Source organism: Rhagoletis zephyria, unplaced genomic scaffold, assembly GCF_001687245.7.
Source record: "Rhagoletis zephyria isolate East Lansing unplaced genomic scaffold, Rhagoletis_zephyria_1.1 Rzeph_scaffold_01789, whole genome shotgun sequence".
Taxonomy (NCBI): domain Eukaryota; kingdom Metazoa; phylum Arthropoda; class Insecta; order Diptera; family Tephritidae; genus Rhagoletis; species Rhagoletis zephyria.
In genome coordinates, this window is record NW_016158873.1 from 39335 (window position 1) to 63131 (window position 23797).

The 23797-nt window shown below is 38.7% G+C and overlaps 1 long non-coding RNA gene across 1 annotated transcript in view; it reads right to left on the reverse strand.

Moving 5' to 3' along the window:
- Window positions 1-1781: 1781 nt before the first annotated feature.
- LOC108365157 (uncharacterized) overlaps window positions 1782-23797 on the reverse strand; it is a 62585-nt gene continuing 40569 nt past the window's right edge. Inside the window, exons 2-3 of the long non-coding RNA XR_001847888.1 lie at window positions 16517-16522; window positions 1782-1819 (exon numbers count right to left, since the gene is read on the reverse strand). This is a non-coding gene — a long non-coding RNA (uncharacterized LOC108365157). The remainder of the gene's footprint in view (window positions 1820-16516; window positions 16523-23797) is intronic.

Genomic DNA, 23797 nt, shown 5'->3' on the forward strand with positions numbered 1-23797 from the left:
CAATGAATATCAATTTTCTGAACTTAAATTGGAAATTTCTGAATTTGAATTGTAACTTTCTGAATTTGAAATGGAAATTCTGAATATGAATTGTAACTTTCGGAATTTGAACTGCAACTTTCTGAATTTAAAATGGAAATTCTGAATTGGAATTGTAACTTTCTGAATTTGAACTGGAAATTCTGAATTTGAATTGTAATATACTGAATTTGAAATGGAAATTCTGATTTTGAATTGTAATTTTCTGAATATGAAATGGAAATTCTGAATTTGAAATGGTATTTCTGAACTTGAACAGTAACTATCAGAATTTAAAATGGAATTTCTGAATATGAATTGCAACTCTCTGAACTAAAACTGAAAAAGGTGTAGACGATGTTTAATAAATTCATATTTCTTTATGAAGCGAGGAAATATTAGTTTAAAAACAATTTATTAGGGACGATCCCTAATTACTTTAATATAAAAAAATTAACTTAAATAATAAATAAATGTTTTTCCTTTCAAAAGCATAAAATCTAAAGTTAAAATAATAATAATACCTACAAGTTTTATTCCCACGACAGCCGGTTCTACGTACCGGAATGAGTCGGGTTTTATCCGACCAAGGGCTGTTGTTTCGGCGATCTAACCCGGTTTATATCGGCAAAATCCCGAAAAAATTTTACGTCCATAGGGCTACATCTTCTTCGCATACTTCTGCTCAGGGCTGGCATTGAGTCAAACCCTGGACCAGAAACCTACACCTCCTGCGTGTGCCAGAAACGACTACACCACACTCCATCTCCGATAGTAGCAATACATGTAATGGGTGTAGCCACCTCCGAGTGTGCTCAAATCGAGCTGCCTCCACGCACACCAGAGTCCATCTGAGTACTCGACACAAATGTAACCGCATCACAACACAATACAAGAGACAACAAATACACAACAGCCAACACCAACGACACAACCGCACCACCACCCACACGCCGCCACCAACAACTCCTAGTTCCGCCGACAATCTGCACGTTGTATCAGTTCAGGATATTCCGTAACGTGACATAAGTCAAGTGCAACACTTGCCATGGCTGGTGTCACTTTAGGGCATGTTCAAGACTGCCCACCACGCGAGATTGGACAAGGGACTATGAGGGTGCCACTCAGTCTGAAGTACCACCTCCGACGTCGCCCACTACCACGACTAGGCAATAGCCTTTACAGCAGCACGCACAGCATGTGGTGGGCCGGAGAAACACCTCATTAACACCACACATTCCAATAAGTCTCCCTAGGCACACGAAGATTTTACAATTTAACTGTAACGGACTTCAGAGCAAGATCTAGGAGATAACAGTCTTCATGGTTCGGCACGGAAGATTAATAGCTGTGGTCCAAGAGACGAAACTGCATGGCAATTAAACATTGAATTGCGCCGGATACGACGAGCACCGTCGCGATCGAGATAATGGTGGTGGCCTAGCGGTCATCACGCACCACACCGTGCAGTATTGTCTTACCGAAGCAGGCATCGACCGCAAGGATACCATTCTAGAATGTCAGGGTATTGCTATCTGGTCAGGCGATGTCGAGCTCGAAATATATTAAGGTTTATATACCCCTTGTCACCAGCTGCCCGGCAGGATATCACCCTGAAATAGGTGCGCTCCTCAGAGGTGAAAACAGTATGGTAGTTGGTGACTTCAATGTGCACCACGATCTTTGGCTTTCAAGCCTGTCGAATGATNAGAGACAACAAATACACAACAGCCAACACCAACGACACAACCGCACCACCACCCACACGCCGCCACCAACAACTCCTAGTTCCGCCGACAATCTGCACGGTGTATCAGTTCAGGATATTCCGTAACGTGACATAAGTCAAGTGCAACACTTGCCATGGCTGGTGTCACTTTAGGGCATGTTCAAGACTGCCCACCACGCGAGATTGGACAAGGGACTATGAGGGTGCCACTCAGTCTCAAGTACCACCTCCGACGTCGCCCACTACCACGACTAGGCAATAGCCTTTACAGCAGCACGCACAGCATGTGGTGGGCCGGAGAAACACCTCATTAACACCACACATTCCAATAAGTCTCCCTAGGCACACGAAGATTTTACAATTTAACTGTAACGGACTTCAGAGCAAGATCTAGGAGATAACAGTCTTCATGGTTCGGCACGGAAGATTAATAGCTGTGGTCCAAGAGACGAAACTGCATGGCAATTAAACATTGAATTGCGCCGGATACGACGAGCACCGTCGCGATCGAGATAATGGTGGTGGCCTAGCGGTCATCACGCACCACACCGTGCAGTATTGTCTTACCGAAGCAGGCATCGACCGCAAGGATACCATTCTAGAATGTCAGGGTATTGCTATCTGGTCAGGCGATGTCGAGCTCGAAATATATTAAGGTTTATATACCCCTTGTCACCAGCTGCCCGGCAGGATATCACCCTGAAATAGGTGCGCTCCTCAGAGGTGAAAACAGTATGGTAGTTGGTGACTTCAATGTGCACCACGATCTTTGGCTTTCAAGCCTGTCGAATGATCGCATGATAAAAAAATAGGAAGGTAGAACCGCTGAGAGGAATTTTTCAAATTCTTGACGTTTTCAAACAATTTAATTTTGAAATTTTACAAACAAACTCACACACACATTCTCATTTTCAATCTCAAACAACAACAACTTCGAACAATTCCTTTTTTTTACTCTCAATTTTATATAATTTTAAAATGTTGGCAAAAAAAAATCATGGCCGACGAATTGAGAGAACGGTTTTACCTTACTATGTTTTTATCATGGAATGATCGTGGGGGAACACATTTGGCTGAGCAGATAGACGGTTCGACATTCTGCACAATGCGCGACGACGCACCCACCAGGATTATGGCCGCCTTCACTGCACTATCCACACCAACCGACGTTCGCGTAGGTGAGCGTAAATTCCGCAGGGTTGTCACTGCTGCTGTAGCCCGCTTCGTTCCAGCAGGATGCATTTCAGACCCCGACCAAATTTTCCTACTGAAGCGGCTGTCCTAGCAGATGAGCGTGACAACCTTCGTCAGGCCGATCCCGGAAATCCCCGTTTTAGGGATCTTAACCCGGAGATTCGGACACTTGTGAATGTACATAAATGGAAGAAGTAGGAAGAGCATCTGAAGACCTGCAACTTCGCCTCTGGTGTGAGTAAGCTTTGATCAACCCTGAGGTCATTGCCCAACCCAAAGAAGCGTGACGACACAGTTGGAATAAATTTTGGAACACGCTTCGTCGGACCCGGAGCGATACGCGAGCACAGCACAACAACAGCACTTAACGCCATAAATACTCAGATAACCAGTGGCCTTAACGAAACCGCCCCTGTGAAAGAGCACTTCTAGCAGCTACTAGAAGACATAGAGGCCTCCTCTCTCCCACAGGGACTCAAAAGGTGGTCTGCGATTTATCTGCGTGGTCGTCACTAGTCAGTAACCTTTAGAGACAAATCAAGCAAACCTAGGAAAATAAAACAGGGGGTTCCACAGGGTGTCCTTTCCCCACTACTGTTTAACTATTACATTTCTAAGCTCCCTCAACCACCAGAGGGAGTCTCGATTGTCTCTTATGCTGACCATTGCTCGATCATGGCGTCTGGGAATGGAATTGATGACTTGTGCTCGAAAGTAAACGGTTATCTCGCCAAGCTTTCTCGCTTCTTCACTGCACGGAGCCTAACCCTCTCCCCTACCAAATCCTCAGCAACACTTTTTACCACGAAGGACGATCAGACGTACAAGGCAATTGGCCGGCCGGTTCTGAACTATGCAGCGCCTGTGTGGTCGCCGGGACTAGTAGGACGCAGTGGATAAGGCTGCAGACCTGCCGAAACACGGCATTTAAGACAGCGACAGGATGCCTTTTGATGTCGCCGCAACATCACCTGCACGACGGGGCCCAAATGCTCCCCATTAAGGAGCATAACACAATGCTCTGCAAGCAGTTTCTAGTTGAGAGCCACAGCCGTTGTCACCCAAATAGACAACTGCTTGCAGAAGAGCTCTCGCCCAAGCCCATCAGGAGGCATCTGTACGAACTGACGGACGAAGTCCAGAGGTTCATCAAACAAACAGCATTCACAGAGAGGCAGTCTCGAGTTATGTAGACTCCCGACCTACGCATGCCGTTCTGGGTACACAACCACCATACGTGGAAGAGACAGAGCTTCGTCTGCCTCGGGAGACTCGGACAACAATAGCCCAACCGCACTCTTGTTACTGCAGCAGGTTGAACTCATACCTGAGCGGAATAAATGAAGGTGCTAAACGAATGCCCGGCATGCACGTCCCATGACAGCATCTCTTCGCATGTCCACTGAACCCCACCCAACTGACGCCCCTTTCCCTATGGACAGCCCCACCGAGGCTGCACGCTTCCTGGGGCTACCGCTAGTAGAGCTTGACGACAACGATTGAGGGACTAACCGATCTGGGCGGGGTTGTTGTAGCCGCTACAGCAACAACAACCTACAGTTTTACGCCGACTCCGAACGGCGATTGCATTTTTATGAGGAGCTGTTTTTCATGGCAGAAATACACTCGGAGATTTTTTGCCTTACGAGGGGCGACCGCTGTTAAGAAAAAACCTTTTTTTGGATGATGTTGCTTTGCCCAGGGCTTGAACCCATGCCCTGCGGAGTGGCAGCGCGCACTTTTATCACTACACCACAGCGGTCACTGTTAAAAAAAACAAAATATTTAAAAAAGAGGCATTTCATGTCACCGTGGCCACCTCGTGCGCGTCCTCTAAGGATTTGGATGAAAGTTGAAGAGATTGAAGGTCTAGGTGACATGAATATACGTGCAGCATATTTTTCCGATATGACGTAGGGTTGCCTATTTACACGGGACTTAAATTTTAAGAAAACGTCATATATACCTTTCTTTAGAGTGCTGTATCTTGGAAACCTTTTAACGCAACTTAATGAAACAAAATATATTTCTTGTGTCTTATTATGGGCTTAAATTGTACATTTTTTACATTAATGTGCAACGTATAAAAAACAAAAATAAATTAAGTAAACATTCTTCTTTTTGATTTTTTTTTGGTTATAGCATTTTTAAAAATTTTTATTTTTGCATAAAAACATTCTCTATAATGTCAACTTTAAGTACCCAAATGGGCGTAATGGGCTACTTATGCGTTTGCACTTTAGATCGTCTAACGCTAGAGCAATATGATAAATAGACATTGAAATTTTATGAAATTGTATATTTTTGAAAGAGGAAAGGTGTGTAAAAAAAACAAAAACAATATGAATATGAATAAAATAAAAAAGGAAATTTTAAGAGACTAGCAGCTAGAGCAAGTCTTCAACTCCTGATGTTACAACATATTCGTACATCCAATGGAATGTCTGTAAAAAATAACTGCAACTAACTTTTCAGTGGACTTTATTTCGTCATATTCGTGCCAATTATTTTAATTCTATTTTAAGCTACTTTAAAAGATTAAATAACATCAAGTTTGGGAACTTCATATCCTTATTTAACGAATCTTTAAATCAATAAATAATTTTTTTCTTTTTAGTTCTTATTGTAATAAAAGCGTGTTGTTGGTTGTTTTTTTAACTATAGTTTTATTACTCATTAGGTTTATTTTTTACACAGCTTTCCTTTCCTTGTTTTAATAAAAGACTAACCTTGAAGCTATCATTGGAGGTCTAATATTCTTTTGCATTGAGTGTTGTTCATGTTGATGTTGTTGATGTTTCGGTTTCATTGCAAAAGAATATTAGACCTCCAATGATAGCTTCAAGGTTAGTCCTTTTATTAAAACAAGAAAAAGGAAAGGTGTGTAAAAAAATAAACCTAATGAGTAATAAAATTACAGTTTAAAAGAAAACAAATACCACGATTTTATTACACTAAGAACTAAAAAGAAAAAAAATTATTTTTTGATTTAAATATTCGTTAAATAAGGATATGAAGTTCCCTAACTTGATGTTATTTAACCTTTTAAACTAGCTTAAAGTAAGATTAAAGTAATTGGGACGTAACTAGTCATAGTCGAAATAAAGTCCACTGAAAGGTTAGTTGTAGTTATTTTTTACAGGCATCTCATTGGAAACATACAGCACCCCATTGGTAGAGGGCTTCGGGTGTACGAATTTGTTGTAACATCAGGAGTTGAAGACTTGCTCTAGCTGCTAATCTCTTAAAATTTCCTCCAATCACGTCGTAAGCAGGTTTCGCATGTGAACTTCTAACAAAGTTCAATTCTGCCATTTCCTTCAAGGGATTTTCATGATTTGAGACCTTTAGTAAAGTTAATATGATTTATTCGTATTGTTTTTGTTTTTTACACACCTTTCCTCTTTCAAAAATATACAATTTTATAAAATTTCAATGTCTATTTATCATATTGCTCTAGCGTTAGACGATCTAAAGTGCAAACGCATAAGAAGCCCATTACGCCCATTTGGGTACTTAAGGTTGACATTATAGACAATGTATTTATGTAAAAATAAAAATTTTTTAAAATGCTATAATCAAAAAAACATCAAAAAGAAAAATGTTTACTTAACTTATTTTTTTCAACAATTTTTATTGATCTTGAGGCCGTTTTTTAATGAAAACTTATTGTGGAAAAGCAACAATAATTTGAAAAAATGGTAGAAGTGATAGCTATTTCGGAAATCACCACATTTCCTCATCAGACTTCTTTCAGTATGATTCGAACCGACGATCCCACTGACTCAGCCAGTTGCCTACGCACTGTGCTAAGTTCGCCTTGTGATTTCTTCTTGCTTTTTTCCACTGTTTCATCTTTTAAGCCAACTACAATCAAGCGCAGCTATTCCGCTGCAATTCACTTGATCATGTGGTTGTTGGTTTTTTGTTAATATTTGTATTATTAGAATGTCTAACTTTTAGGTGTGCTCGTCCTTAAGTTATTTGTTTTTGTTATTTTATGGCCTTATAACAATTATTTTCAAAAATTTTTATTGAGCTTGAGGCCGTTTTTTAATGAAAACTTATTGTGGAAAAGCAACAATAATTTGAAAAAATGGTAGAAGTGATAGCTATTTCGGAAATCACCACATTTCCTCATCAGACTCCTTTCAGTAGGATTCGAACCGACGATTCCACTGACTCGGCCAGTTGCCTACGCACTGTGCTAAGTTCGCCTTGTGAATTCTTGTTGCTTTTTTCCACTGTTTCATTTTTTAAGCCAACAACAGCATTCGAAGCTGGCAACGATATTTTCGAGTTCACTCGGATTCAGTGATAGCAATTTTTTCGTATTCGTAGCAGGCATTCGAATTCGCAAATTTTCTACGATAAATGTAGTGATAGTCCTGAATAAAAGCGAAGAAAATAAAAACAAAATCACTTCAGTTTGACTTCGATACTTCGCTTGAATCCTATGAGCAGACATAACCACACACTTAAATGCTATTGCTTTCGCACTTTCGCGAATTTCCACTTCGAAAAATTTAGAGTTCAAAAACTATACGGAACCTATTTTCATGTTGTACTCGACCATAGTTACAACCTACGCTAGCAGCCCTATTCTGCAACACTTTCGTATTCGGATTTTTTTACGAATCGTGGAAATGGTATGCTGAAATCCTCATGTATTTTCGAACTCTCGAAATTCGTAACAATGGAATGCCTAACAAGTAATTTTTAGCAAAAAAAACCGACTTAAATCTATATATTTCATGATCCAATGATCGGATCTAAACCAAATTAGTATGGGACCACCTCTGAGACTATTGAATTATTGAAATCGGTTGACATGGTGCAAAGTTATGCGGTAACATACATTAAAAAAAAAAAAAATATATATATATATTCCGACGAACTGATAACCTCCTCCTGGAAGTCGGTTAAAAACGAGCAAGTAAGAAATTTACAGCTTTTTTGCGTAATTTTGTACGAAAACATTTCTGTCGGAAGCGAGAGAAAAAATTAAGCAAAAAGATGTAAGTCGATATGCGTTTGGAGAAAATATTAGATTCTAATAATTAGAAACATATAAATTTACCTTTCGTATATGCACACATACGTATATTTTTATCCACTGCTTTATATGAACGAACAAAAAAGAATGTTTGTTGCCCCTTATCGAGAAACTTGGGCACGGTTATTTGTACAATGATTTTGGGTTTTTGTGTCCAAACGCATGACTCGAAACTTTAATAGACACGTGTAGTCAAAGGATTAAACTTTAATTTAAGATAAAGGTTTTAAATGTCCCGGCACTAGTTTATTAAAAAACAGTTTTTGCTACGCACTTTTTTGTAAATTTCGATAAGGCGAAAATACTGTGGATGGTGTAGTCGGTGTTATATGCACAGGAATGGCCTCCGCCCCTCTTCTCCGGCAACACAGAAAGGTTAATTCTACTTATTTATTTTCTACTTACTTATTGGCGCGGCCAAAGGCAAAAGCAATCGCAACGGGTGGTGAACCTAACAAAATTCATATTTTCACTGGCTTGGAAGAAGCTGTTATTGCATTATCTGGATTGAGTACCAGTTCTTCAGCTTGTGCTTCAACAGTTCATGAATGGTAACTATGCCGACAACTCCGCATAGCTTTGCGAATTCATTTCCATAGCGCGCTCTTACTCCGCTGCTAAAACTGCAAATGCAATAGAATCCATCATTTTCAGCAAAAATATGTAAAATCAAACTATTTTACTATAAATAAGCACTCTATGAGTAATTCCTTTCCACTTTGTTTTTCTGCATACAACTCACTTCGAAAACCAACTGATAGCTGGTAATGCTGCACATGTTTCCGCAAGGGTTCTAGCATGTCGATTTTTCGTTTTTCGTAACGGAGCTACGAATTACGAAAGTTTGGGTTCTAGAATAAGGGTGTAGGTTTTGTTTCGGCTTGTGGTGGGTCACGGAAAAATGCAACATAAGCATTACCCGTTGACACACATTCCATTATCGCTGACTAAGCAATTCAACATTGTAAACAGACCAGCCTAGTGCATTGCCCACTGCATTGAGGCGACGCCGCCATAGTACAAGCAGAATATTTCGGCGACCCGTTATGCACTGCGTTCTGATTGGTTGCTTTGAAAATAGTTTGTATATAAATAGCTTTAAGTTTGTTCAATAAAATCAGATTAGAAATATCAAGACAACTTCTGTTTCTATTCTCAAACATTGCGGCAACCTCACGGCTGCCTACAAACATTTCGGCAACTCGTTAGTTGCCTAATGAACGGCAGAACCTTCTCTGCTTAAATAAAGAAGAAAGTTAATTTTAATGGCAAACCCTATATGACTACCTCATGACGATCCTGCCAGTCTGATTAAGATCGCCAGTACATGGCGATCCTGGCCTTCCTGCCATAACTTATTAGCTGCTGTGCAGGGCGGACTTATTTTCTTTGCTCGTCTAGTTTTAATCAAAATTTCTACAAATTGATGCAAGCTTTTCGCTGTGAATATCGGCGCTCAATATGGATGGCCTCTGTGGCAAGTGGGACAAGGTTTTTGCGCGAGGAGATACTTGTATCGTGCCCTGCAGTGGTTTTTACAAGAAACGCTTTCATCGTGCGTGTTATGAAGGCCAAATTTCGGAATACGATATTGGACTGCTCATCTCGAACCGCCATATTCGCTATTTCTGTCCGGAATGTATACTCATGCCAACTACATTAAGTAAGACTCTGGACGTAATATCGTCGACCCAGAAACGTGGGTCGGAGTCCATTAAAAGTGACTTTGATGCAAAATTCAAATCTTTACATGAGCATTTCAACGCAGTCAAAAATCGGTTAGAATGCATAAGCAAGAAAATTTCCAATGACAACAACAACAACATTGCGAAAGTGCTAAGTGAAATTAATACTCTAAATGTGGCTGTTGTTAAAACAACAAACTAGGATGTAAATGCTTCTAAGAAGAATTCGAAAAGCTTCCCGCCTGCTGTTCTAAATACTTTTGCTGCTATTGATGACGGAAATTATACCGTTATTACTAAAATGCCTTTTAGTGGCGCTTCTCCATCCTCTTAAACATCATGTTCGCACTCACTTAGTGGTGCTAAGCACATTAACAATAACAATAGTGCGTCAGTGAATGCTTTGCCTATTCCGCTTTTGCCTACTGCTGGTGATGCTAATGGTGCTAAGCACAATAACAATAACACCCATTGCTTGCCTGTGGCCCGTAATGTGTCAGCGAATGTTTCTTTGCCTATCGCTGGTCATGCTGTGTTTTTAAATTCATGCGATCCTGTACCTACGTCTGGTTTGCTCACATCACCGCTGCCTTCAAACGTTGTTACACAGCTTTGTATGGATGTTGCTTTGCTTATTCCATTTTTGCCTACTGCTGGTGCTGCTAATGGTGCTAAGCACAATAACAATGAAAACCGTGGATTGCCTGTTGCCCGTAATGTATCGTTGCCTATTGCTGGTGATGCTGTGTTTTTAAATTCATGCGATTCTGTTCTTACGTCTGGTTTGCTCACATCCCCGCTGCCTTCAAGCACTGTTACACAGATTCCCACGGATGTTGCCGACAGGGATGAGTGGAAAACGGTACGCAACAAGAAATCAAATAGGTATAAAAATATTGTTGTGGGCAGTAATACTAACTGCCACCTCGACGTTGTAATTAAAAATAAATGGTTACACACCTCTTCGTTCAAACCGTAATCGTAACTGAAGATAAGATAATTTCATATGTTGCTAATCAGTTAGGCGTTGACAGTCAACACCTATCTTGCTATAAGCTGGTAAAAAGGGTGCTTCTGTTGATAGTTTGCGTAGCGTTAATTTCAAATTTGGCGTTGCACCAGCATTCTACAACAAAACTGCGAATCCAGTTGTCTGGCCCACTAATATACACGTCAGACCGTTCCGCTTTTTTCAAAAACTGGAAAACTCGGAAGCGAACCACTAGCCCAAATCGCAGTTGGAATGATAATCTGAAAATCGTATGTGGCATACGAACTAAATGTGCAATGGTTCGCATGTTAACTGCTCATTTGGTATAAGTATGACATATACGTTTTTGTCGAATCGTGGCTTATCCATAGCTTTTTTGACTACGAAATCTTTGATTCAGACCTTTTCGACATTTTTCGCAAAGACCGTGATGCTGAGAAGACGGGATGTTCTAGAGGCGGTGGTGTCCTTATAGCGGTCCAACGGAGATTCAAAGCGTCACTAGTAACGCTCAAAAATTCTGACACGCTCCTTGATCAGCTTTGCGTCTGTGTTCACGGCTCCTCCGGCCATCTTCTTTACATATGTGCGTCATATATCCCGCCGAACATGCTGATAACATAGTATCATTGGCGTCTGATGTCGTTGATAAAAATCACATTTGTGTTCTTGGTGATTTCAACTTTAGCCGATTGAATTGGACTTCAAGTAGGGATTCTGCCACTCTTATAGCATCAAACGTGAGCTCATCAGCAGAGATTTATGTCGTTGATAGCTTTTTAAAANGCGTCTGATGTCGTTGATAAAAATCACATTTGTGTTCTTGGTGATTTCAACTTTAGCCGATTGAATTGGACTTCAAGTAGGGATTCTGCCACTCTTATAGCATCAAACGTGAGCTCACCAGCAGAGATTTATGTCGTTGATAGCTTTTTAAGTATTGGTTTACAGCAAATTAACAGTATTTTTAACCAACTAAATAGACTATTGGATCTCGTATTTATCAGTGACATTGTAAACTTCACTTAATCGGAATGTATGCCTCTCATCTCTCCGGCTGTAAGGCATCATGTCCCTCTCACTCTTGAGTTGGAGTTTTATAACTTTGGTTCATTACCGGATGATCGCAGTATTAAGCTTAACTATAAAGCGTGTGATTTTTCTTCCTTAAATGGTGCTCTGTCAAATAAGGATTGGACTCATATATTCCGTGACACTGACGTAGCCTCTTGTTACCGTATTTTTAAGACCACTCTCTACGAGCTATGCCTACAGTACATCCCTATTCTTAAGAAGGTGCACAACNAAATAAGGATTGGACTCATATATTCCGTGACACTGACGTAGCCTCTTGTTACCGTATTTTTAAGACCACTCTCTACGAGCTATGCCTACAGTACATCCCTATTCTTAAGAAGTAGCACAAACTACCCTGGTATACGATGCCTTTAAAGCATCTAAAAAATTTAAAAAACAAATTTAGTAAATTGTATAAATCATCCAACGGCTCCACGCATCTTCTCAAGTTCTGGTACTTCTAAAAGAATTTAATTGTTTAAACAAATTTCTATAACGAAATTATATTTTAAACTTTGAAGCAATTATTATCTCGAATCCTAAATCTTTCTGGCGTTTCATTGATTCCCGAAAATCTTGCTCATCAAATCCAACAAACTTTGTCCATGACCTGGACTCGAATATAACGGGCTCTAGCTCCCCTAGTGACTCTTCGCTGAATTTTGGTTCGTTAACCATTTCAACTGAGGACGTTATCAAAGGAATTGGTGTTCTTAAGCCATCTTCACAAAGCGATGCAGATGGTTTCTCGGCCTTTTTGTTGAAAAACTGTCTATGTTTAGCTGAGCCTCTTGGTTCTATTTTCAATCACTCTCTGGTCTGAGGCATATTTGTGGACTGGAAACAAACGTCTGTAACCCCTATCTTTAAAAATGGGAACAAAAATGATGTCCGCAACTACAGACCGATATCAAAGCTATCTACAGTCTCCAAATCATTTGAGATTGTTGTAAGCTGTAAACTGTCTTTTGCTGTTAAAAACCTTATTTCTACAAACCAGCATGGGTTCGTCGCCAATCGCTCAACAGTCACAAACCTGGCTATTTTCAGTGATTACTGCTTATCTGGTTTTGAAAACAAGGCTGAGGTGGATACCATCTACACTGACTTCTCGAAAGCTTTCGACAAAGTATCACATCGTTTACTCCTGCTGAAGCTGATCTCTTTTGGATTTCATTCAACATTTTTGTCTTGAATTAAATCCTACTTAACTGATAGGCGCTGCTTTGTAGTAGTCGATAATGCAACCTCACAACCGTTCATCGCGTCCTCAGGTGTCCCTCAAGGCAGCATCCTCGGGCCCCTATTTTTTGTGCTTTTCATTAACGATATCAGTTCTTCTAATTTCTTACTATATGCTGATGACCTTAAAATATTTTCAACTATCAAAAATCTTTGTTACTCAGCCAACCTGCAAGCAGACCTGAACAGAGTTCATGAATAGTGCTGCAAAAATCACTCGACGCTAAATATCAGCAAATGCTTTCATGTATCTTACAGTAGACATATCAATACTTTGCATACCTCATATTCCATCGCTGACTCTGTTTTCCAATCTATGACCCAAATGAAGGACCTTTGAGTTGTCTTTGACTCCAAACTTGCATTCAATAGTCATGTTGGTTACATTCTTTCGCGTTCATTCTCGATGTTAGCTTTTATCCGCCGTAACTGTCAGGCGCTTACATACCCTTATACTCTTAAAACTCTGTTTTGTGCACTGGTTAGGTCAAGACTGGAGTATGCAACGTTTATTTGGAGGCCTTACACTAAAATTCTATCTAACCGATTATAACTTGTTCAAAAAGTCTTTCTAAAATTTGCTCTCCGTTCATTAAATTTTTCTTTGCCACTACCGTCCTACTACTCTCGCTGCCAACTAATCAACCTTACAACACTGGATAACAGAAGATCCATTTTAGCGTGCACGTTTGTCGTTAATATCATAACTGGCTCAATTGACCGCCCTTCTCTTCTAGAAAAGATTGCATTTAATATTCCCTCTAGAATCCTCCGCCATTGGGATTTCTTTAAAATAGGTTTCTCTAGAAGCAGTTATGGTGCCAACGCTCTGATCTCTAAAACCTGTGCTGAACTTAACTTAGTCTTCAATGCTTTAGACATTGATTTCACACAATCAAGCCCTGCCTTAGTCACACATCTGCGAACATTTTTCTCTGCGCCACACCACTAGTGATGTTTTTACTCTTAGCTCTTTTGAATTTAAAGTATATAACATTTAAGTTTTAGTAGCACTTGATAAGTGTTAGTTGAGAAGTCTGTAAGAATAACTTGTATTCCAAGACTGAAATAAATAAAAAATATACTTTGAATATACACTTAGGTCTTTTTTATGCATTACATGCGTTCCTCAGAAAGCCGCATAAAAAAAAAAAATCCGCATAAAAAAGTTCTTTACTTTTATACAGAAATATGGGATGCGTTCCAGCATTTTTAAAAACTGCATAAGTTCAGATACTCCATGTACAAAATTCTAAAAAAGCCCAAAAAAAATCCAGTCAGGCAATATTAAGCAAAAAAAAAATTTATTTCTTCACTTCAACACTTATTATTCCATGTAAAACTGAACATTAATAAAATAAATAACATTTTATCTGTATTTTAACCAAAAACAAAAAATACCACAATAAATACATGAATTATTTAAGAATGCAAAGGCAAATTATTTGTCAGAAGCATTGTCTCTTATACGCTGAAAAAAAGTAATAAAAACTCTCAAAAAAGCAAATTCGCTGCAGCGAGAAATTGGTTTGAAAAACCGCATAAAAAAATCGCATAAAAAGAGTCCTAAGTGTATGCCGAAATATACTTTGAATATATGCCAATCTGATTAAAATTTTTTTTTTGCAGCAGGGCGTGGTGGAAGTCAATTTTTAGCGCCATCATGATAGTGTAACGGAGCGTTTTTGTTGCCCCGACGCTATATATAACGCTGGGGTATACTCGTCATGTCCAGGGTCCATTACAATAAATTTGTACATTTCGGGGCTCTGGTAAAGCGTACTTTATTATCTAAATTCCTTAACTTCTATAAAACATGTAACAAGAAAAGATCACGGTGGAAAATTCCAGTAATGCCGCTTCCGGTAGCTGGGTAACGGCTCCGCGTTCCGTTACTGGCCCGTTATGCTGTAGTGGCGTGACTTTAGTACTGGTGGGCAGCGCTCTGCTGACGCCGATGAATGGCACGCTGTTAACGTCGGTAAATGGGGCTCTGGCCGCGTCGATATGTAGTGCTCTAACAACGTCGGTGAGTAACGCTCTGGTGACACCGGTATGTGGCGCTCTTGAAATATCGGAGAGTAGCGCCCTGATGTCGTTGACAAGTGTTGCTCTGGCCGCGCTGATGAGAGGTGCTCCGCTAACGTCGTTGAGTGACACTCGGGTCGCGCCGATGAGCAACGCTCTGATGACGCCGGAGAGTTACGCTCGGGTCGCATCTGTATGTGGCACTCTGATGACGCCGGAGAGTAGCGCTCGGGTCGCGTCGGTATGTGGCTCTCTGATGATGTCGCTCTGCTGACGGCGGTGGGGAGCGCTTCTTGTTGGCGCTGTTGATGTCGCTCTGCTGACGGCGGGCGAGCGGGTGTCGCCCGTACGCGGCTTCACGGTAGGATGTGGCGAGCGGTGATGAAGCCTGTACCTTAAGTTCGGGGAAGGAAATATAAATCGTCTACTCCCCCTCGCTAAAGGTACGCTGTCACGGTCCTCTACTTTCGAAGAGGGGATATCCTGTATAGATATAAATCGTCCCACAAGGTATCTCCACTCGGTCAAGTTGTCGTCGCGACCACAGCTCCGTGCTGATTGACTGCTTTCCGGCTGTGTTGTATCTTTAATAGGCTATGTGCTTGATGTTGCGTGGTCGCGTAGCTACATGTTTCTGTGTGATGTTCCGTTGTCATAGCAACGAAGAGGCTGTCGGGTGTTGCTATGACTTGTTGCGTGGCTGGTTGCTTTGGTTTGTGTTGCTGTGATTTATTGCATGGCTGGCTGCTTTGGTGGCGGGTATTTGTGTGGGCCAAATTCTTCAGGGACATTTGGTCCTCACAATAGCCATCACGGAGTACAAAGTCGGTAAGGATACGCAAACAGACAAAACGATAATAAGATACGAACCACCAAGGGTGCACAAACCCGAAATCAATGACAATAAAGAGTCTGAATTCTATGCAGTCGGCTTCACAGCACTTTTAATAATCCTAGTACTTGTGGCCATATTCATGGTATTCGAAAAATAATTGAACGCACGACTACGTCGGATGGAAATTGAAGCAAAAGGCATATAAAAGTTAGGAAAACTGCACACGTGGTCAAGGAAGGCACAACAGCACCAGGATACTTCACATGCAAATTGGGTGCAATTCTAAATTAGGTTTAAACAAATATATATATATACATACAAATTCAATCACAAAAAATGCATATGCACATATTATATGCACGATAATAATATACTAAAGCTAGAAGGGGGAAACAAAACAAACTGTGAAAGGAAGCGAAAATAGAATCAAACAAAACTAAATAGAAAGCATTCGGCCAGAATGGCATTACTTATAATTTATTGCATTCATGTTAATAACACTGGTTTACAGCAAAAATGTTCTATGGATGCCACTATCCAATTCCTATGTAGAATTCCTCGGTGATCCCGAAAATCGAACTAATTTCTATGGACACGTTTTCGAGATATTTTCAATTTACCGTTATTCAGCTTAAAGCAAAGATTGGTTCCTTTTAATCACGTATATCTTACGAACCAATTTAAAAATCTTAATATAAAATACGGCGAATAAAAGCTAATGAAATTCTCCATAAACCATATATACATGAAGCTGAATAACGGTAAATTGCCAATATCTCGAAAACGTATCCATAGAAAAAAATTAACCCGATTTTCGGAATCACCAAGCAATTCTACAAAGCACTTGGATAGTGGCATCTGGAGAACAAAAACCAAATTAAAATTTGAGATCCAGTGTAATATTATGCGAGGCTATGTATAAGCAAATGTTTCAAGCATACAATTTAGACAGTGTAACGAAATTTTCGAAATACAATAATACGGAGTCGTCTTTGCTACCTGCTGAGTCTGCTGATGTACGCTCTGATGAAGTTGTTATTATAGATGACAGCAACGACCAGCTTGCTCACCAAAAATCTGAGTGGCTTTCTGTCAAGAAGAAGAAGAAAGGTAGTCGACAACAATTGCGTGTCATTGGCTTAAATGTTAATTCGGAGCTCGATGTTGCTGTTCGCACTAAATGGCTTCATATTGCATCGTTTTTGCCTTCTGTTACGAGTGATAATGTGACTGGGTATGTTGCTAAGCATTCGGGAATAGCAAAAGAGCTACTTTCTTGCTATAGTCTTTTAAAAAAAGATACTCCACTCGAATAATTAAGGCGAATAAATTTTAAGCTAGGAGTTCCTGAAACTATGTTTAATAAACTACTCAGTCCTGAGCTTTGGCCCGCCAGTGTGACCGTTCGCCCTTCTCGGCTCGTCCAAAAACAAGTTGCCACGAAAACATAGATATTAATTCCACGTTAATATTGAAGCTGATACGCACATTCGCATATACTATCAAAATATGTCGGGTATGAGAACTAAAGCGACTGCTGTACGTACGTTTAGCTCCTCAGAGATGTTTGACGTTTTCGTTTTAACAGAATTTTGGCTCAATTCAAATTTTTACGACTCGGAATTTTTTGATTTAAATCTGTTTGACGTATTTCGGAAAGACAGAGACCCCGTTAAAACTGGGCTTAACCGTGGTGGCGGTGTTCTAATTGCCACAAAGCGTGAACTTCGTGCAGCTTTAGTTTGCCTCAATAATAATGACTCTACACTGGATCAATTATGTGTTCGACTGCTTGGTGCTTCGGATAAATTATTTAATTGTGCATCCTACATCCCTCCTAATAGTTCGGAACAGCTTTATAACTCGCATGTCGACAATGTAATTGCCTTGCAATCTATGGTCGGAAGTCAACATTTATGTGTACTTGAAGATTTTAATTTAAATAATGTTTCGTGGTCTTACTTGGATAGCTCATACTTTCTAACGCCATCTAATATATTTAGTTCTACTGAAATATACTTTATTGATAATTTTTTAAGTTATGATTTAAATTAAGTTAACAGTTATACGAATAAGTGCAACCGAATATTAGATTTAATTTTCCTATCTGGTAACTTAAACTTTCACCTTTTAGAGTGTTGTTCGCCGATTACTTCCGCTTGTATGCATCATGTTCCATTAGTTTTAACCCTAGAATTTTACAAATTTTTAAGTAACACTCCTGCTAGTGCCGCTGTTAAGTTAAATTTCAAAATGTGTAATTTTGATTCACTAAACAATTTGTTTTTCGAGTTGGACTGGGATGCTTTGTTTGCTAATTTAGATACACTTAGCTGTTTTCAACTTTTTAAATCTAAACTTAATGATATTTGTTTTGAACATATTCCTATTTTACCGGTTAAGAATTACAAGCTACCGTGGTTCTCTAAGGAGCTTAAACGTTTAAAAAACCGTTGTAGTAAGTCATACAATAAGTATAAAGTTTCAAATAATACTGAACATTTTAAAACCTATAAACGCCGTTTAGCTGATTTTAGGAATCTAGACAAAATTTTGCACAATCGTTATATTCGTAACTTCGAAAGTAACATCAAAAATAACCCGAAAGCTTTCTGGGCCTATATTGAATCTAAAAAATCGAATTCGGGTATACCGTCCTTTGTGTTTTATAAGGATAAGCAAGCGAAATCTGCGGATGATACGGTTAACCTTTTTGCCGAATTTTTTAGTACCAATTTTGTATCTGTCACTGATAGTGTGCCGGATAGGTCGGATTTTTCAAATTCCCCTTTATTCTTTGGATCTTCGTCCATAACAATGGATGATGTTCAAAAAGCGATTATTTCTATTAAGCCCTCAATGCAAACTGATGCTGATGGTTTATCCCCTATTTTGTTAAAAAATTGCTACTCCCTCAGTAAGCCATTTGCTTTAATTTTTAATAAATCGCTCACGTCTGGGCTATTCTTACAGGACTGGAAAAAATCATATGTTACGCCAATCTTCAAAAGTGGTAACAAGAATGACGTTACAAATTACAGGCCTATTACGAAATTGACAACAATTGCTAAGGTATTTGAGTGCATAATTAAAGAAAAAATGTTTTTTTTCAGTTTCTAATCTAATCATCCCGTATCAACATGGTTTTTTAAGGGCAGATATACAGTATCTAATCTGGCCATTTTTTCTTATGACTGCCTAGCAAGTTTTGAAGCAGGCCTCCAAGTAGATAGCATTTACACCGACTTTGCCAAGGCTTTTGATAGGGTTTCGCACAAAATTTTGCTTAGTAAATTAAACTTTCTAGGATTTCACGCTACTTTTCTAAAATGGATAGAATCCTACTTATCTGGTAGGAGTTATTCAGTCGTACTTGACAACAATACTTCTTGCCCATATCTTGCAACGTCAAGAGTTCCGCAAGGTAGCATTCTTGGGCCGCTCTTGTTTACCATTTTTATAAATGATATAAGTTCTTGCTTTTTATATTCGAAGTTTCTTCTCTATGCTAACGACCTAAAGATTTACTCTGCAATATCGTCCGCTGCTGATCAAGTTCTGGTGCAATCTGACCTTGACAGAGTTCATTCATGGTGTATGAAAAACCGTCTCTATTTGAACATTGACAAATGCTTTCATGTAGCTTTTTCTAAAAAGCTCAATTGCTTAACAACGATCTACCATATTTCAGGTTCTAATTTGAAGTCTGTGGATCAAATCAAAGACTTAGGAATTTTCTTTAACTCGAAGCTTACGTTCGCTAGTCATAAATTTTTTAGTTGCAAAGGGTTATGCGATGCTAGCATTTGTTCGTCGTAATAGTTCAGATTTTTCAGACCCTTACACCCTCAAAAACTGTATATTGCATTTGTTAGGTCCCGTTTGGAATATTCATCTTTCATCTAGCGGCCTTTCCAAATAACGCATATAAATAGGATCGAGCGTATACAGAAAGTATTTATAAAATTTGCATTGCATTCGCTAAATTTTGATGAACCTTTGCCCTTGCTACAGCAGAGAAGAAAATTTTTGGCTTGCTCATTTGTTTTAAATGTCCCAACAGGTTCGATTGATTGTGTTGAGAGTTTGTATAGAATTCCGCTCAACATTCCCGTCAAAAATTTACGACATACTGACATGTTTCATGTGTATAGATTTAAATCTACCTATGCTCCTAATGCTCCAATTTCGCGTACTCTGAGAGAGTTAAATGAATTTAAAGACATTGATATCTCACTACCAGGAGTGATGTTAAAAAATGTTGTCTTAAAATATATTTTAACTAATAGATACTTGTTTAGACGCGACTGCTAACACCAGGCGCCTAAATGCATGCTATGTACTGCTCCATGTGCAAAAATTTCCTTCATTAAATTAATGAAATTTATGTACATGCACTTCTCAACTGCCATGTAATAAAACTTTCTTAAGTTATAATTTGATGGCAGTTCAAAGTATGCTCGGCCTAGTCTGATGCATCCTCCGGACACTGCTTCCGGAGTCTTCTGCGGACTCCGCATGGCTTTCAACCATGCGGAGGTGGTAATAGTTGATTACCATTGGCCACAGTGCCTACCCACTACTTTTTGGTCCAATAAATATTTTTTTATATACATACATGCAAACATACTGGTCTCCCCTCTCACTGAGTTATTCATACTAGTTTTTTTTTCAGAGTCGGTAAGAATATTGTATTGTATTCCTGGACTGTTTGAATAAATGAAATGAAATGAAATTACCATACTGCCCGGGTACCCGGTCTACCCAGGTAGTAAAATACCCGGGTATCAGGGCCACTCGGGTAGTACAATACGCGGGTAGGGCTTCACCCGCTGCCCGGGGAACCCGGGTAGCTCATTACCCGAGTGAAATCATCAGCCCTAATAAGTACCAAAATACGAATAGGAGCTCAAGCAATTCAAGAGCTAACAACCAAAGCAATATTCAGAGAAGTTATTCAAATGAAAGACAGACTAATGACTATAACAGGAACAATCAAAAAGCCTTCCCCAGAAATCAGGAAAGAAATGGTCGCCAAATGAACGTTGTCCAACTTCAGGGAAACGTAGGCGACTCGGAGGACTACAGGGGCACTCTTCCGGGGGACATGGACCCATAAACCACACTAATCGTAGAAATATTTATGTAATTACACAGAATTTAACAAATTATATAACGATACACAGAATATAATTCAATAAGCCTATGACATTCCTTATAGACACAGAAGCAGACATTTCCATTTGTAAAAATCCATTCAACAACGAATTTGACTTTGACACCGACTCAAGATGCACATTAACAGGAATAACAAAAGAATAAATTTATTCAGTAGGTGCGTAAAAGTTCAATTTTCTTATAGAAAAAGATTAAGCATTATCAATTTTCAGCTGGTAATTGAAAATTTCCGGAAACAATTTTTCTTCGGCCTTATGTACCGCCTCGACTACTTCGCCAATTGCTCCTATAGTTGAGTGTCCCTTCCTGGAGCCATGTTGTCGGGGTGAAAGGCCTCCCTCACTTTCTATGGCTGACGTCAAGCGTATTGCTGACGTCAAGCGTATTGAAGAAATTGTACCATTATTATTATTATTATGATCATTATTATTATTTATAATTTCACCATAATCATATTCGAATAACAAATAATAAAATTACGTTTCATTTTAAACAGATGCGTTAATTGATTGCCTTTTTACTATGAAGTTCTGGAACTGCTTTTTAAAATGTTCATGTGGTCGGAATTATAGAAAATATTGGTGCGTTTGAGCTAGTAATCTCAGCCGAAAGCAAGATGAAAATAGCGTAACTCTGCGGCTGTGGTTGCATGCTCAAAAGTATCCCGAATTTCTCATTACGTTTTATCGAAAATTTAACCAACTTTATCGCACAAGTTACTATTAGTCCTATCGAAATAGTTCCTAATTTCGGATAACATACGAGAGCGGATAAGACTTCGAAAAAATAACGATATCTTCGGCGATAATTTTCAAATAAATGTCGTTTCGAATTAGTAACCTCCGCAATAGAAAATGCTGACAGGGTACGCTACAGGGTACCAAGCGATGATACAAACAAACAAAATAAAATGTATGACATTGACAATTATGCTAATGCATTGAAAATCAGACTCCAAACTTCAAAAAAAAAATTCCAGAAATATAATAAATATTGTAAAGAGTAAGCGAAATATAAAATATCACAATACTGTAATCACAAACAATTTTGAAATAAGAGACTTAGTTTATGTAAGAGTAGAAAATAGAAAAAAAACAACCAAAGTCCATACCATGGCCCATATGAAATTGCAAATACAAAAGGAGTAAACTCCACCATAGATATTAATGGTAAACATAAGGAATTACATAATAATCTATTAAAAAATACTTAGGATTTAGCAAGTAATTTTATCACCAATACAATTTATAAGCAGTATATTAATTTATCCACATAGAAATACGCATGTACAGCATTTTCATATATCTCCATTATCTTAAAAAATTATTTCACTATTCCACAGATTTAATTTTTCGCTTAAGGGGAAAAGTTGTAGTGAGTCACGTCAAAATGCAACATAAGCATTACCCGTTGACACACATTCCATTATCGCTGACTAAGCAATTCAACATTGTAAACAGAGCAGCCTAATGCATTGTCCACTGCATTGAGGCAACGCGGCCACAGTATTTGTATTTGTATTTGTATTTATTTTGATGTTTTCCCAGCACAACAATTTAACAAAATTATTTTACAATGCCAGTCAAGATAAAATAAAGTAAGTAAATCTTACAGATTGATTGTATAATTTTAAATTTATAACTAAGTCTATGAACTAAGAATAGAATTTTTGTAATATTGAAGTAAGCAAAATTTTGGGAAATTAATAATTAGTTTTGAAGAATAACAATAAAAGGAAAAGAAAAGAAAATAGGACGAAGAAGAGAACATGTTATCCCATACATTTTCATTAGTTAGAGAAAATATTAATTTGAATAACTTATAAATTGCTATAGTAAGAGATTAATTCATTTTTAAAATGCAGTGCATTACTTTACAGCCTTAGTCTAGTCGGAAGTGAGTTCCAAAGACATATGGAGGTGATGAAAAATTGACGTTCAGATGTTATAGTTCGATATTTCGTATGTGTTAGAAGTACTCACCTCGATGACTAAAGAAAATGGAGCCTTCTATATAAATAAAAGGGTTCTTTTGTATACATTATTTTATGTTGAGTCGATAGCGTTTTAACCTTTAACAAGTTGTCAAAACAAATATTAAGCAACCTTTCAGCATGAGTTCATACGTGGTCAAGTCTTTTAGCCCATATGCGTATCTAGCAATGTTGTTATAGACAACATTTAGCTTCTTTTTACACGAAGAATATTTCGGCGACCCATTATGCACTACGTTTTGATTGGTTGCTTTGCAAATTTGGAATGCTGAATCATAAAGCACTGGAAAAAGAGGTGGAGCTATGAAAGGGGCTTTGAAAATAATTTGTGTAATAGCTTTAAGTTTGTTCAATAAAATCAGATTAGAAATATCAGGACAACAACTTGTGATTCTATTCTCAAACATTGCGGAAACCTCACTGCTGCCTGCAAACATTTCGGCAACTCGTTAGCTGCCTAATGAATGACAGAGCCTTCTCTGCATAAACAACGAAGAAGGTTAATTTTAATGACAAACCCTACAGGACCACCTCACGGGTGTATTTCATGACTTTTTTTTGTAGCACCATGAAATGAATAAATTTTGTACAAGTACGGCTGCAGAACCGTGGCGTTCTCTAAAGGCATAGCGCCACACCCAACTTGTATGAACATGCATTTGTATTTCGTATAATGTATTTAATATCAAATATTTATTTTGTACTAGCCAATGCCCGCTTACTTCGCGGCGCCTAATAAGAGCTTTTGCGTTGGCCAATGCAAAAGAGCGT